This window comes from Eschrichtius robustus, chromosome 14, assembly GCF_028021215.1.
Source record: "Eschrichtius robustus isolate mEscRob2 chromosome 14, mEscRob2.pri, whole genome shotgun sequence".
Classification (NCBI taxonomy): domain Eukaryota; kingdom Metazoa; phylum Chordata; class Mammalia; order Artiodactyla; family Eschrichtiidae; genus Eschrichtius; species Eschrichtius robustus.
This window is the reverse complement of record NC_090837.1, coordinates 24,533,151-24,549,639: the sequence shown is the minus strand read 5'-3', so window position 1 is coordinate 24,549,639 and position 16,489 is coordinate 24,533,151.

Sequence of the window (16,489 nt, the reverse complement as noted above, 5' to 3'; positions counted from 1 at the left end):
TCAAAGATGCGAACGTGCGTTCATATGTCCAATCATGTCAGTTAGTTCACGTGTCTGGCGTACATTGTCACATGTGTGCATCCTCTACAAGTGGTTGTGCTTCTGTATACTTTACTGTACAGTACTGTATAGAGTACAGTAGTACAGTATCTTTATTTTAAGCCTAGGATGTCCAGAAGCAAGAGTAAAAGCAGCGGTATATAGCTGATTGTATTAGTTGGGTACCTAGGCTAACTTTGTTGGACTTACGAACAAATTGGACTCAACGACCACACTTTCGGAACGGAACTCGTTCGTATGTAGGGGGCTTACTATATAGTGTTCTATAAATGTTGATTAAGTTGAGTTGGTTCACAATGTTGGTTAAATTTTTCTATATCCTTGCCAATTTTTTAAAAAGTCAGTTTTTCATCAATCACTCAGAAGGGGCTGTTAGTATCTCCTACTATGATTTGGCTTTATCTGCCTCTCCCTTTAGTTTTGTCCAGTTTTGCTTCCTGATTTGTTTTTTTCTTCAAGAATTTTGATGCTCTGTTATTAGGTGCACATATATTTATCATTGCTGTCTTCCTGATAAATTGTCCCAAGCTTGTGTTTTTTAAAGCCATGCATGGAGGGAGCCAGTTCTCTCCCCTAAAGCTTCTCACATTCCTTTTCTTTCTCCCCAGTTCTTTCTCACACATACTACCCTGGAGTCTCGTTTAACATCTTCCACCTTAAAAGTTTTTAAAACAAAGAAATAAACTCCTATTCCATTTGCAGCCTGAGTGGCAAGATCTACACATACATTCCCCACCCCCACCCTTCCTTACTCTCTCTCCTGGTTCTGTACATATAGATTGTCTTAACAATCATAAGCCATCTGGCTATTTTTCTAGACACTCTTCCTCTGTCATAAGTAAGTCTGATAGAATCAGGAAGGGGTGGGGTTCTGAACAGCCGGCTGGAAAAGATAACATTATCTGGCTCAGGAAGGGGAGGGAAGTGTTTGGGAACATTTGCACTTCAGTAATTTTTAACCCCTCTTTGTGGCATCCCATTCATTCAAACGATCATTTGCTTGGGACCTACTGTGCGCCAGGCCCTGGGAAATGGTAAACAAGATACACAAAGTCCTTTCTCTCATCCAGTTGGATGGGGAAGACAGACAAGTCTACAGTGGACTATAGTATCCTGTGATACGTGCTGTGCTGGGGAAGCATGGGTTTGTAGGGTAGATGAGAATGGGCCTGGGGCAGGTGATAGGAGAGGGATGGGGAGGCAGTTCTTCCTTGGAGCTTGTCTCTACTCAGACCTCTCCTCTGAACTCCATCCCTGAATATCAACTGCCTCCTTGACACCTCCGAGTGGATGTCTAATGCACATCTCAAACAGAATCCATCCAAAACCAAAGCTACACTTTTCCAGCTGTCTGGGCCAAACCTTTGGAATAATCCAAAAACTCTCACACCCACAATCCAATCCATTGGCAAATCTTGATGTCTGCACCTTCAAAATGTAACAGAACCCAATCCCTTATCACCATCCCCGTTGTTCCCACCCTGGTCCAAGCCATCCTCCCGTCTCTCCTCCTCAGTCTCCCTGGTCCCACCTTTGCCTCTGAACAACCTGTTCTCCACCCAGCAGCCAGAGTGGTCCTGTTAAAAATGTAAGGCAGATCTTCGCTCCCCTGCTCAAAACCCTCCCACTCTTCCCATTCCACTCCAAGAACAAAACAAAACATTTCCTAGTCCTACAAGGCTGGCCATCATTTGCCTCCCCTGTGGTCTCTCTGACCTCATGTCCCCATAGCGATGCTTCTTTAAACATCCAAGGTGTATTCGTTCGCTATGTTTGCCAAGACCAAATAGCACAGACTGGATGGCTTCAACAACAGAAATTTACTTTCTCACAGTTCTGGAGGCTAGAAGTTCAAGATCAACATGCCATCAGGGTTGGTTTCTGGTAAGAGCTCTCTCCTTGGCTTGCAGACGGCCACCTTCTCCCTGTGTCCTCATGTGGCCTTGCCTCTGTGCTTCAACCCCTGGTGCTTCTTTCTCTTTTTATAAGGACCCCAGTCCTCTTGGATTAGGGCCCCACCCTAAAAGCCTAACTTAACTACCTCTTAAAAGACCTTTTCTCCAAATACCCTTATATCCTGAGGTATTGGGGGTTGGACTTCAACTTGTGAATTTTGGGAGGAAACACTTCAGTCCATAACACCAGGTTTATTCCTGCCTGAGGTTTTTGATTCTTGCTGTTCCCTCTTCCCTCAGACATTTCCCACCAATCCTTTCACTTAGAATCAGGGATTCATAGACTGTCAGACCTAGAAGGAACCTTCTAGATCAAGTCTAGTGTTTCTCAAGCTTTTTTTCATTATTGCCACCCTCCGGAGTCTTTTTAGACATTGTTTTCCAAACTGCCACCCCTCTCCTCCATGGAATTTTAATACCACAGATATAATGTATGTCTGTGTATGTCCAATATGTGTATCTGTGCTTTATACATAAAAAGAATAAGGTTTGGGGGGTTTCTTTGGTTTGTTTGCTCCTCAAGAGCCAATTTTCGCCTCTTTGGGGGGCACTATTGCCCCCACTGTAAATGTGTAATGTACTTCAATAAAGATGTTTAAAAAAAAAAAAAAGTGTAATGTATCCTCATCCCTTTTTTACATGTAGGGAAATGGAAACCAGGGAGGGATAGGGACTTGCCCAAGGACATACTGTGAGTTAGAGGCAAAGTCAGGATTAGAACACAGACCTCCTGACATTCTCCAACTCACCTCCATTCATTCATTCATTTATTCATTCAACAAACTTTTATCAAACTTCTACTATGTACCAAACACTATTAAAGGCACCGAGGATCTAAAAGGGAACAAATCAGATACAAATCCCTTCCCTTGAAGGATTTACATTCTAGTTGGAGGGACACTGATGTTATCCCCACACTCCAGGGTTCCTCAGTTAGGATTTATCAATGGCCATTTGGGGATATTGTTACTTTGTTCCTTGAAAAAAAATTATGTCCTATAGCTTTGGGTACCATTGGTGTCGACACCGCAGGAGTTCTTACAGCTTGCAAGAGTTTAATGTGTATTATACTCTGGAAGGGAGAATAGAGTATTGAGTTTCCCAAACTTATTTGACCACACAACTATTACTATCTTTTATTTTTTGGTGGAGCATCTTGCATCATGAGTGACCTGAGGAATATAGGTGGGAAAATGGGCAGTTAGCTGTGATAGTCATTCACAGCCTAGTATGAATTAGTTTGGGGGGCATTTAGGTGCTGGCATTCACCAGGGCTTTAGGAAAGGCACTGTGGAAATGCTAAGTGCTGCTATGGGAGCAGGGATACTATCCAGGAAGTGGTTTCATGGTCAGTCCTAGGGAATGGGCATTAGAAAGACATAGGGATGAGGACAATTTAGAGAGAGGGTCCTGAAGTCAATCTCTGTGGATTCTGAGGTTTTGCTGAGGCCTAGGATGGAGGTTGGGCCTGGTCACCATCTCCCAAACAGAAGTGTCTTCACCCTGGGCCCCTGAGACCCTAGAAGGCACTGGATGTAGGGAGGTTGTACCCCTAAAGCTGTACCAACCATACAGGGGCAGCTGTCTGACCCTGACAGCTCTGAGTTGGTACCACCCTCTGGGGCAGAGGCCATCACAGCCCTGGATTTGCATCCTGGGCTTACCAGCTTGTCACCTCAGTTTCCTCATCTGTTACCGGGGGAAACATGATACCCACCTCTTTGTTTGTGAAAAGCTAAATGACATATTATACATGCCTGTGCCCAGAACATATACAAGGTACTTGGTAAGCTCTCAGGAAAAGTTGGTGGAAGTTGTTGGTATCATTCTCAGTATTGTTATTAGTATTAGTCTACCTTTCTCTGTCTTTTTGCTTTCATAGCCCCCCATCTCCACCCCAACCCCCTTACCTGGGGCATGCCTTCCTCATAATAATGATGATGATGGTGACATTGATAATACATATTGCGTTGGTTTCTTTCACATGGGATATAATTTAAACCTCACAATAACTCCTTGACATTATTATTATCCCTATAAAACTCATCAAGAACTTGAGGCTCAGAGAGGTCAAGCAACTTACCTGAGGCCACCCAGCCTGTAAGAGCATTGAGCTCATTATGGGTTGTATAAGGTTTCATGGAGTATTAAAGAGATACTAGGCACGAATAGGATTTATAAACAGTAAATTGCTAGGTCCATGTCCTCCTTTAAAATAGTTAAGAAAGTAGCCCCTCACACTTCAGTATGAATAACTAGGGACCTTCTCATCTACCATAGGAAAGCTGTGGATTCCTGGGGTCAAAGCAGGCAATATTTGCTTAATGAATGAATGAATGGGGGTTGCCTTATTGGCATTTGATGGCGGCCCTATTAAGAGTCAGCCCCAGTCAGAGCCAAGAGTGAGACTGGCAACTACAAAAAATGGGACCCCAGATGTGAGATGACGGCTGGAGAGACAGGCAATAAAGAGACAATTTTTCAGGGGTGATCTTGGGAGAGAAGGAAAGAGAGCGTGAAATTATTTTTCATATCTTGCTGGGAGACAAATTCTCCTAGGTTATAAAGGAAGGGGAATTTGAATTATTGATGCTATTTGTTCAGAAGTAAGTGGTAAGAACACCCATCATCCAGAATTCCACACTTGGAGAACACGACCGACCAAAGGGTCTGGGACTGCGGATCTCAAACCAGCGTCCTCTTAGCCCAGAGAGGGAAAGGGACTTGTCTAAGACCACACAGCAAGCACTATCCACGTGGCTGCTCCTAAGCCTCATCACCCAGATACTCCCACCCCACGTGGGTGGCATGGCACAAAGGATGGCAACACATTTGGGACTGCACACACTTAGGTCTCAATCCTGGATCCTGAGTTTTCCAGACAGGATGACCTTTGGTGTGGGCGGGGGAGGGTGCTTTGCCTCACTGAGCCTCAATTTCCTTATCTCATAAAGTGGGAGTTGATACTTGAGAAAGTGATGTGAGACATAGAAAGCAAACTTATGGTTACCAAAGGGGAAAGGGGAAGGACAAATTAAAAGTTTGGGATTAACAGGTACACACTACTGTATATAAAATAGATAAACAACAAGGACCTACTGTATAGCACAGGTAACTATATCCAATATCTTGTAATAACCTATAATGAAAAACAATGTAAAAAATATATACACACACACATATATATGTATATATGTATAACTAAATAACTTTGCTGTACACCTGAAACTAACACAACATTGTAAATCAACTACACTTCAATTAAAAAAAAAACAGTGACAATACCAAAAAAAAAAAAGTGCTGTAAAAAATGAGATGGGACGTTGTGTGACGTTTCTCTTTCTTATTCTTCACTTGCTCTGCACACCCGCTCCCGCCCTTCCGGTTCTTTCTCTGGTCTACAGGGTCCTCATACTACTGTCTTACTGAGTAAAGAAACCACCTAGAATGAAAGGAGGTGAGAAGTGGAAGATCGAGAGGGGGGGGGGGGGAGAGGGAGGGGGAGAGAGAGAGAGAGGGAGATATTGGGCTTCTTCCTGCAAATCCTGTCATAAGCAGCTGGGTGGAACACCTATTCAACACTAGCAAGGACCAAAGCAATGATGATTACAGTAACAAGCTCATCACCGCAGCCCTTTGTAAAGAAACAGCATCTATTGAGGTTTGCGTCAAGCTGGGCACAGGGCCAGGCACTCAACCATTTCCTCCCCCACCCACCCCCCCAAGCAGGCCATCGCCCCCAGCTCACCAGCTGAGGGACTTGAGTTTGGGAAGCCGCCACCCAGCCACAGCACCCGGGGTCGGGTGCGGAGTCTGGCACAAGCCCACTCGGTGGGAGATGACCGGCCCCCCATCCCTACTTCCTGGGGCTGTTTACCTGTCGCTTAATTACAAGACTAATGGAGGTGAAATATCTCAAGGTGCAGAGGCTCTTTTCCTGCCTCACGCTCCTGAATCTTCTCTTGACACAAAACCTGGGGGAGGCAGGCCAGCAGGTCATGACCGTTTCCTTCCTGAGGTGGCAGTCTGCCCTTTTCACCCCAGTTTCGGTTTAGAGAATTGCCCATCCTCCTCTCCGAATCAACGCATCCAGTGAGGTTGACTCACCTGATTGCAGAGGTGAAGAAGACACCAGCGACCCGGGTAACAGTCACCGTGATTGGGCCAAGGGATGGGCACGTGACCCAGTGGGAGCCAATGACAGTTCTCTCTGGAACTTTGGTTGGAGCCTTTTGGAAAGAGATGCTTTCTACGTGCTGGGCTTGTGAAGTTTACAGGTGTAAGCTTGCGACCTGCCTTCGAAGGCAGCCCTGAAAGCAAAACCGAGGTGGGGAAAGCCCTGGAGGCCAGAAACGGAGAGAATGAGTACAACCCTCCTGTTACGCAAACGCCGCATGTGCTCTTCGTCACATGAACCGAAAAACACCTTCTCCCCGTTTTTTTTTTTTTTTTCTTAAGACATTTTAAGATGGGTTTCTGTAATTTACACTTGAAAAAGTCCTGGCTCTTCCAAACCCACCAGAGGGGAAGCAGAGAGGAGTTGACCACTTCCCCGCCTTGTCCCTAACAAGGGACCCTGGTGACTTTTCTTTCGGGGAATGTGGGCCCCCTTTTTTTCTCACCCGTAGCTCAGAAGCTTTCGGTCTTTCACCCTCTGGCCTTTCTCGATCTTAGTGACCACGATCATTCTCCATCCCGGTCTCAGTCTCCTCTTCCCCCAACAGGCACTAGTCACACCCTTGCTCCGGTGAGAAGACTGAGGCTGAGACGTGCAAGTTAATGTGCTCGTTTGCACAGAGAACCGGAAGCAGAGCTGGGACTCGAACTGGGGACTGACACTCTGGCCAGGGCTCTTCCTCCTTCCCCCTGTGGGGAAGCAGTGCAGCCTAATTCTGCCGAGTATGAGACCGATTTCTTCGTTGAGGTTCAACCAAAGTCTCGGCACCAACTCATGGAGGTCCCTCAGGCACCGCCCGGCCTCTTCAGCCCACCAGGCTGCCTCCGGATCTACACAAACGTCCACCAAAGACCTGCGCCGCACCGCCACCTGGTGGTCACATATAAAAACACACGCTCCAAGGGGCTGTCAGGAGATTGTTCTGCCCTGGGGCGGATGGGATAGGGAAAGGGGTGGTGGGATAGGGATCGATGGGGCATTTTCTAGGAATTTTGGAATCTGAGATTTGATCAGGGGCCTGAGATTCCTTCTCTGTTTCTCTGTCACACCTGTGTCTCTATACATCTTCTTTTTCTCCTTGTAGTCCTTGGACGCCTTTGAAACGAATTGCATTCCCTCTTTGCCTTGGCTGCCAGGATGCTCAGACCAATGTACAATCCACTACTGGCAAGTAAATTACCATGTGGCAGGCATTTGGAAGAGGAGCTTAATCCCTGACTCCATATTCCTTTCTCTGAGCCTCATTTTTCTATCTTATTTTATATTTAGTTTTCTGCTTGGGCTGAGGGCATCCTTATAAACCACCTTAATCCCCCTCTTTGTGGGGAAGAGGGATGACAAAGCAGGGTTAAAAATTCAGAGAGCACTTCCTACCTTCTGCAAGCCTCAGTTTCCTCCCCTATAAAGTGGGCACAAGAATCCCTGCCCTATAGGATTTTGTGTGGGTTTGGGGAGATGCCGGGTAAATATTAGTGCCTGCCTTATTTCCCATCTCTCCAACCCCCTGCCCTGGGCTCTCTGCTGCTTGCCTAGGGCAGGCCAGGATGCAAAGGGGATCCAAAGCACAGATCACTTTGCCTGCAGACCCACTCTGTGCTCTGTAGACCTACTGGGTGCCCCTGCCTGAGCCTGGTGCCCTGAGACCAGTCCCTGTCTACATCCTGGAAGACTTTTGGCCTCCAGAACCTTCTGCCTCCTGCCTGCAGATGCTGTGGCATTCCCAGCTGATTTGCAGAGAGTCCAGGCACATCTCATAAATAAAGTATGTACTGTTCCTGCAGAAAGGCTGCGGTGTGGCTGCGCGGGGGTGGGAAGCCTGGGTTAGAAGGAGCCACGGGAGGTGGGGAGGACCGTATGCGCTGCTTGTCCCATACCAGCGGTGCCTCGGGGGTGGCTGAGAGCCTAGGAAGGCGTAATGGGGCCGGGGTGGGGAAGAGACTCCATGAGGGCAGGAGCTGGATGGAGCCTGTTGAGGCTGAATCTTGGTTCAGACACCTTCTAACTGTGTCCCTTAGCTTCAAGGTCCTTATCTGTAAAATGGGGATAATATCAGTACCAGTGCCATTGGGCTGCTATAGCCATTGCACTTAAAGCGTTTAACTCAGGAGCTGGAACACAGTAAATGCTCAGTAAGTGTTATTATTTGTCCCGAATTTCCTTAGTCTCTTCTCCAAGAGCTTTGCATTGCTTCTGCTCTGGGGAGCAATGAGGACAGGGTTCACACTGCATCTGAGTGTGGGGAGAGGATTACAGGCCATAGGAAGGGTAGGAAACAGGAGGAGAGGCTCAAGGCGACAGGAGCAGGTGTTTGGAGCAAGAGATGAAGACACAACCACCAACCACCAACGCACAAGAGCCAGACCGTTTCCGGAAAGGGGACAGCATTTCTGCAGCCATTTCTGCGTAGGTGCCTGAACTGCTTGATTGGCTTCTAAAGGAGAGTGTGATCTTTGGAAGACAGAAGGAGCTGGGGACCCTGGGGACATAGATTACACCGTTAGCATGGCTGCATTGGAACAGAGGGCTTGGGTAAGTCACTTTCCTTCTCTGGGTCTCTGTTTGTCCATCTATAAAATGGTTTCTGAGAGGCATTCCAGAACTGTAGCATTTACACTTCAAGGTTCAGATGTACTTCCGACAAACATACATGGAAGGCCACCTGTGAGTCAGACCCTGGGCCAAGCTCTGGTGATGCGATGGTTGAAAAACAGCAGGTTCCTCCCATGAAGGATCTTACGAGCTGGTGTTTGTGTGTTGTGTGTGTGTGCACGCGTGTACACAACAGACAAGCAAATGAATATATAATCTCAAACTGAAATCAGCCCTGAAGGAGCGGGGCATGGGTCAATCAAGGAGTGTGTATAACTAATGGCCTTGACTTTGACCAGGAGGCTGGAGAAGGTTTCACTGGAGACAAGGATGCTCGGGCAGGGCTGGGGGGGCCGGGCGGCGCATGGCTGGAGCAGGAGCTTGGTGAGGGATGGACGTGGAGCTGTCAGCCAAGGCAGGGCCTTGCTGGTAAAGGTAAAGAGCTTCCTCTTCATCCTGAGACCCTGAAGGGCTGTGGGCAGGGGGAGCGATGAGGTCAGCTTTGCATTTCGAGAATCTTCTGGCTGGAGTGGGGGGAACAGATTGGAGGGCCCTGGCGTGGAAGCTGGAGGTCCCAGCTGGGGACGATGGAGGGAGAGACCCTGGTGGCAGTTGGTGGGGTGAGGAGGATTTGGTGAAATGACAAGAGGATGCACTGACGGGGCTGCGGGCGCACTGGATCTGGGAGCGAGGCTCTGCAGGGCTCATCTCCCCCTTTCCAGTTCCTTCCGGGCCCCATCTCTGGCTCTGCCAGCGTCTGCCCTTACCGCAAAAGAGCTGAGGTGGGAGGGGCGGGGAGGATGGGGAGGCAGCGGCTGTGCTGGAGGCTGCAGGCTGCAGGCGGCGCCGGGCTCTCCACAGCCGCAGGAGAGGCTGGCTGCAGCACCTGCCGGAGCGGCTGGGGAGCAGGTGCGGGGCGTCTGGAGGGGCTCTGTTTGCAGATGGATCACGAGATGGGATGGATGAGAATGGCACACACGCTGTCCGCCTTCTCTGTTTTCTGGACACAAAAGCCCAGACAAAGAAGCAGCAGGGACACAGGGCACAGCCCCGCAAGGAGGCAGGCCCACACGGCACGCACACGCCAGGGACAAAGGAGAGGAGGGCAGAGGCAGGTCTGCGCAGAACAAGGAGCGAGGGAGGGGGGAAGGCTCGCGTGACCTCGGGCAAGGCCGCCTGGTCTCTGAGCCTTGCTCTGGGCACCGTAAACAAAGAGGCTGGGGGACACCAGTGGGCCCCGGACCTCGCCAGTCCGATGGTCTCTTCCTCAAAGGAAAACTGATCGTGGACTCCATAAATCTGAGAGTACACTTTCAGGTCCTGTGGTTGGTGATGCTAAAGAAAGTGACCGTGAATGCGGTGTGGGGTCCACATCAACCTGCATTTAAACCAACAGCTTGGACACACGCATGTAAAAGAGCAAGTGATTTGTGGATAGGACTTGCTACTTATACGCTCTGCAGACAGGGTTGGTGTCTGTGGTGTTTGTAAGACCCACTTACAATAATTTCCCAGGGCTAAGAACTCCAAGTCTTGGATAGTCTGTAATGGTCCTTCCAACTGAGAGAGGGCGAGAAAGAGAGAGAGAGAGAGAGACAGAGAGAGAAGATATTTACTGATCCCATAACCAAGCCATGTGTTTTCTGCAATCAAATCACTTAATTCTTTGGAAAGCCCTGCAAGACAGGTTGTGTTATGCCCATTTTACAGACGAGGAAACTGAGACCCAGAGGGACGTCGCATACTGAGTAAAGGGCAGATGCAAACTCAAGTCTGCCTGACTCCCACGTCTATGTCTTAGCTGCCAACTGAGCTGAGAGGAAGGCAGAGAAAGGAAATAAGACAAAGACCCGGGTGGCAGAGAGCCTGGCAGTCTTTGGTGAGTGCCTCCCCACTGCTGGAGAAAGATGGATGCCTGGTAATGTTGTTTGGACACCTGGCTACAGCTGTGCCTGAAACCATTATAGTGGTAGACTTATTTCTGCCACTTGAAACTGAAAAGGTCCTGAAAAAGAATAGTTATACTTTTTGTGACTTTCAATTCTCAGTCCCTGGTACAGCGTCTGGCACTCAGTAGGCCTTTTCTTGACTTCAAAGACAAGTTGGGTCACTAATGTATATTCCCATAAGCTCCCTGAACTTCTTTCGTGATGGTTTGCCCACAGTGACTTCTGCTCCCTCCTTGACTAGGCTGGGAGCTTCTAGAGGGCAGGACTCTGTGTTACCCACCATCCTATGCCAGGTTGGCACATAGAGGGTGGAAGCTCCTCAAACTGGGGAGACCTTGTATTCATGGAGCCCAGGGTGGGCTCTGCTGAGTGGCATGGGGCCGTGGTGGGTGATGGGAGTATGCATGATCCATTGACCTCATGGGATGTGCCCTGGACACTCACTGTGCCCAGGCACACCAGTGGCTTCATACTGCAGGCCCCTGTGACTCCCTGCTGACGGTTTTCTCTGGCCAAGGGCATGTGTTTGGTCTGCACCAAGGGCAGCCTGGAGGTGGCAAGGGGTTGATGCACGGGGAGCATTCTTCAACCATGACAGATAAGAGTTGGTGAGTAAGTACCCTGGTTTCCTGGACCTCAGGTGGGACAACTCCGGCGTGTCCCACCCAGTCTCCTAGAGGGACCTCAGCAGGACTGTGTCCTAGTTGCCACAACAACTTGGTTCTTGTTATGGACTGAATTATGTCTCCCTAAATTCATAGGATGAATTGAATATGACCCCAATGTGACTGTATTTGGAGACAGGGCCTTTATGGAGGTCATGAAGATTAAATGAGGTCAGAGAACGGGGCCCTAATCCAACAGGACTGGGGTTCTTAGAAGATGAGGAAGAGACACCAGGGGTGTACACACAGAGGAACGGCCAGGTGAGGACACAGGGAGAAGCTGGCTGTCTGCAAGCCCAGGAGAGAGGCCTCAGGAGAAACCAGCCCTGCTGGCACCTTGATCTTGGACTTCCAGCCTCCAGAACTGTGAGAAAATAGTGGCTGTGGCTGAAGCCCCCTAACCTGTGGCATTCTGCTACAGCCTTAGCAGAGTGATGCACTCACTAATCCACCTAGTCTGGCTTTTTTCTCTTCCTTGCCTCACTACTTTACTCCACTCTCAGTGCTTCCTGGGATCACCTCCCAAATAAACTACACGCACTTGAATCCTTGTCTCGGAGTCTGTATCTACGACAGTCCAGGCTAACGCTCCTGTCCACGCCTTATCTAGCGGGACTGCTGCCCTTTGCACAGGAAGGCAGCCACTGGGGGCAGGACAGAGATAAAACTGGAAAACATGAACTCTACTCGTCCATGGCAATGATCCTGAACCAATGATGTGCTTCTTGGACAGATATTAACCGCTGCTGTGCATGCCCAGGGCAGGACAATGAACGGACCCCAGCAAGGTGGTGGGGTTGAGCTGACTGTGGGCCACTGCATCCTTCCTAGGGGAAGGAGCGGGTGAGCGTGAATGCAGACGGTTTTTCCAGAGATCTGAGCGCAGCTTTTGGAAACAGTGCTGAGTCTGAATCTCAGCTTCAACACTTTCTAGCTGGCTGACCTTGGGTAAATGACTCCCCCTCTCTGAGCCTCTCTCTCCTTATCAGATGGAGATGATGTTGACATTTCCTCAGACAATGCCCGGGGCAGGGGATGTGGGTAAAGCCCTCTGAATAGTGTCAAGTAAGTGGGCCAGGGGTTAAGTTCATTGCTTCTGAAGGTGATGAGAAGGGAAGGCAGAGGTCATGGGGGAACTGTTGAAAAGCATATGCTTTTCGGGGCCACACCAGATGCGCCTCTCCTCTGCTGTACAAGCACCTTCCCCTGAATTTAGGGAGCTCCACCCTCCCCCCAGTGAGGATGAGTCAAAATGAAATTTCTATCTGAGTGAGCCTGGGAGCTGCTGGCTCGGGGAACAGCCCTCAGAGAGAAGCTCCCCTGAGGCCCTGATGGATGCACACAGGCTTGGTTAATAGCTTGGCTGGAGGGCAGATGAAATCTGGCTTTTCTCAGAGCCCTTCCTTAGAGGGTACGGCAGGTGTGGCCAGGAAGAGAGGTGGTGCTGGGGAGGCTGAGGGGGGTCTGTGTGATTAGTTTAGGTAACAAGGTGATGAAGCCCATCTTGTCACCTTTCCAGAATGCCCTGACCAGGTGCAGGGTCAGGGGGGTATAAAAGGAAATGAAGCACAGAGAGGCATGTACCCAAAAGACTTGAGAAGAGGGGCTCAAACAAATCCTTGTCCACACATGTTCACAGCAGCATGATCCACAATTGCCAAAAGGTGGAAATAACCCGCATGTTCATCAACGGATGGATGGACACACAGATATCCTATATCCATATGATGGAATACGATTCATCCATAACAAGGAACACAGTGCTGGTATGTGTGACAATGTGGATAAACCTCAAAAACATTATGCTTGGTGAAATAAGCCAGAATCAAAAGAACACATATTATATGATTCCATTTATAGGAAATAACCAGAATAGGTAAATCCATAAGAGACGGAAAGCAGATTCAGGGTTGCCAGGGCCTGGCGGGAGGGGAGAAAGGGGGATGACTGCTTAGTGGGTGTGGGGTAGTGTTTGGAGGGGACGAACATGTTTTGGAACTAGATCGAGGTTGTGGCTGCACAACACTGGGACTGTGCTAAATGCCGCTGAACTGCTTGCTTTAAAGTGGTTGGTTTTACATTGTGTGAAATTCACCTACATTTTTTTTTAGGTGCAGCCACTGTGGAAAACAGTATGAAGATTTCTCAAAAAACTAAAAATAGAGTTGCCACATGATCCAGCAATCCCACTCCTGGGCATATACCCAGACAAAACGATAATTCGAAAAGATACATGCACCCCTATGTTCAGAGCAGCACTATTCACGATAGCCAAGACACGGAAGCAACCTAAATGGCCATCGACACATGAATGGATAAAGAAGATGTGGTACATATGTACAGTGGAATACTACTCAGCCATTAAAATGAATGAAATAATGCCATTTGCAGCAACATGGACGGACCTAGAGATTATTATACTAAGCGAAGTAAGCCAGAAAGAGGAAGACAAATACCATATGATATCACTTATGTGTGGAATCTAAAATACGACACAAATGAAGCTATCTACGAAACAGAAACAGACTCACAGACGTAGAGAACAGACTGTGGTTGCCAAGGTGGATGTGGGGGAGGGATGGATTGGGAGTTTGGGATTAGCAGATGCAAACTAGTATATATAGGATGGAGAAACAACAAGGTCCTGCTGTATAGCACAGGGAACTATATTCAATATCGTGTGATGATCTATAATGGAAAAGAATATGAAAAAGAATATATAGATCTATAACTGAGTCACTTTGCTGTATAGCAAAAATTAACACAACATTGTAAATCAGCTATACTTCAATAAAATCAAAAAATTAAAAAAAATTTTTGAAAGGAGGCACAGGGGGGTAAGTGAGTACTCAGAGGCACCGGGCAGGCTGATGACAGAGTTGTAATTGGAACCCTAGACTCCTGGACCACCTGAATGTCTCCAGGGGCTGCTCTAGGGATAAAGAGAAACCAGAGTCCCCTCTCCTGGACATGTTACCAGCGTCAGAATTCCCCTGAAAATCTTGGGCTGCGGGGTGGGGGATGCAGGTGTAATGAGCCCCAGACTACCTAGGCTCGCAGAGCCTCATGTGAATAGGTGAGGTAACCACCTGGTCCAGCTTACAGGAGGAAACTTTATTTTGAAATGGATCTCCAGAATGATGGCACCTCTTCCTGTTGCCATGGCAACCCGCACTGCATTATAAGCAGCTCAAGCCACTTTCAAGAGAGGCAGAAGAGAAGACATTGACACTTCCCTTTGGGGTGCCATCTGAGGCTCTTATCCACTTGTGGGTTGCCTGGGGCCCAGGTTAGCCCCGTAAATGTCCCCTGGAGGATGGGGTTCTTGGTGAGTTGTGGTGAGAATGACATCTACCATCTTGGGGATGTACTCTGCCATGTCATGGGTCTACCCGCAGGATAAGGTGAGGGTTAGAGACAAGAAGGATGCCAAGTCTCGATATGAGACGAGGCGTGGATCCCAGAGGAGGCGGCAGCAGTGCCTGGAGCATAAAGGGGATGAAGGAGACCACCGTGGGTCCCTCCCCTTCCCAAGATAATGGAGAATTCAAGGGAAGGTTTTGTTCACTGCAAAAGTACTCAGCAGGTGGACAGAGGAAAGGCAAGGGACCAACTGAATCCCTCAGGAGAACCAGTTTGAGCTACCTGTGATAAAGAAATTAGAGAACTAGGGACAGAGGGCAGCAGGCAGGACCACACCTCACTGGTTTCGGTACCCGCTGGACATGGGGTCTGCCCTCTCCTTGCATCATTCGGTTTATGGATCATGCTGAATCCACCTGTATTAGACGCGGTGACTTCACAGCAAATCCACAGTAGCTTCTGATGATTTTTTTTGCTCCTCTCTTCCTCCCGCTGCTCTCCTTGAAAAGAAATCCCTAGAACCAACGATGCTTGGGAATAGGATCCCAGGATCATTATTGTTCATCTTTGAGAAGCCCCAGAGAACAGGAGAAGCATTGAAAATTTGGGAGCGGCAAGTGCCTGCCTTGATTTTTTTTTTTAAAGCTGGATTCAAACCCAGGCTTTCCTTCTTTCTTTCTTTCTTTTTAATTTTATTTATTTATTTTTGGTTGTGTTTGGTCTTCGTTTCTGTGCGAGGGCTTTCTCTAGTTGCGGCAAGTGGGGGGCACTCTTCATCGCGGTGCGCGGGCCTCTCACTATCGTGGCCTCTCTTGTTGCGGAGCACAGGCTCCAGACGCGCAGGCTCAGCAATTGTGGCTCACGGGCCCAGTCGCTCCACGGCACGTGGGATCCTCCCAGACCAGGGCTCGAACCCGTGTCCCCCGCATTGGCAGGCAGACACTCAACCACTGCACCACCAGGGAAGCCCTCGTGGACTCCATTATTATCCCTACTTTGTGGACTAGGAAACTGAGGCTCAGAAAGGGAGTGAAGCTTGCCTAGGGTCATCCGCTAAGGGGCATGGACAGAGCTGAAATTTAAAACCCAGGATAGCCTGGTTGTAGAGGCCACTGGAATTGTCTAGCCACAGTAGTTCTCAAGCATCAGCATCCCCCGGAGGGCTTGTTAAAACACAGATCTCTGGGCCCCCCACGCTAGCGTTTTTGATCCAGTCGCTCTGCGGAGAGGCCTGAGTATCTCCATTCCTAGTGATGTAATGGCGCTTGTCTAGGACCCGGTCTAGAACGACTGCTCTAGGACCATTTTCCAACATTGCTACTCCAGAAAAATAGTAGGTACAAAGGAGAGGGCAGTTTGGAAAAAAAAAAAAAAAAAATCCACACCTATAAGAGTTGTTAGGCCAAGCGGTATAGTGGGACGAACATGGCCATGAGGTCTCAGACATGGGTTCGGATCTTGACTCCACCATAACCACGTGCAGGGTTAATTGAGAGGCATACACCCAAGCCATGCTGGTTAAGCACCTGGTACTCCGGCACCAGCCTCTTCGTCCTCCTATGCCCGGCTCCAGGCTTCTGCTCCCCGTGTCCGCAGTCATGCGCCGCTCGCCTCTCGTCTCTCCATCCCTGCACGCTCGCGCTCCGCTGTCGAGTCTAGCCTGGCAAGCGTTGCCATGGCATCGCTGCTGGCTGGGACGCTGGAGGCAGAGCGCGCTGCCCGGCTCGCCCC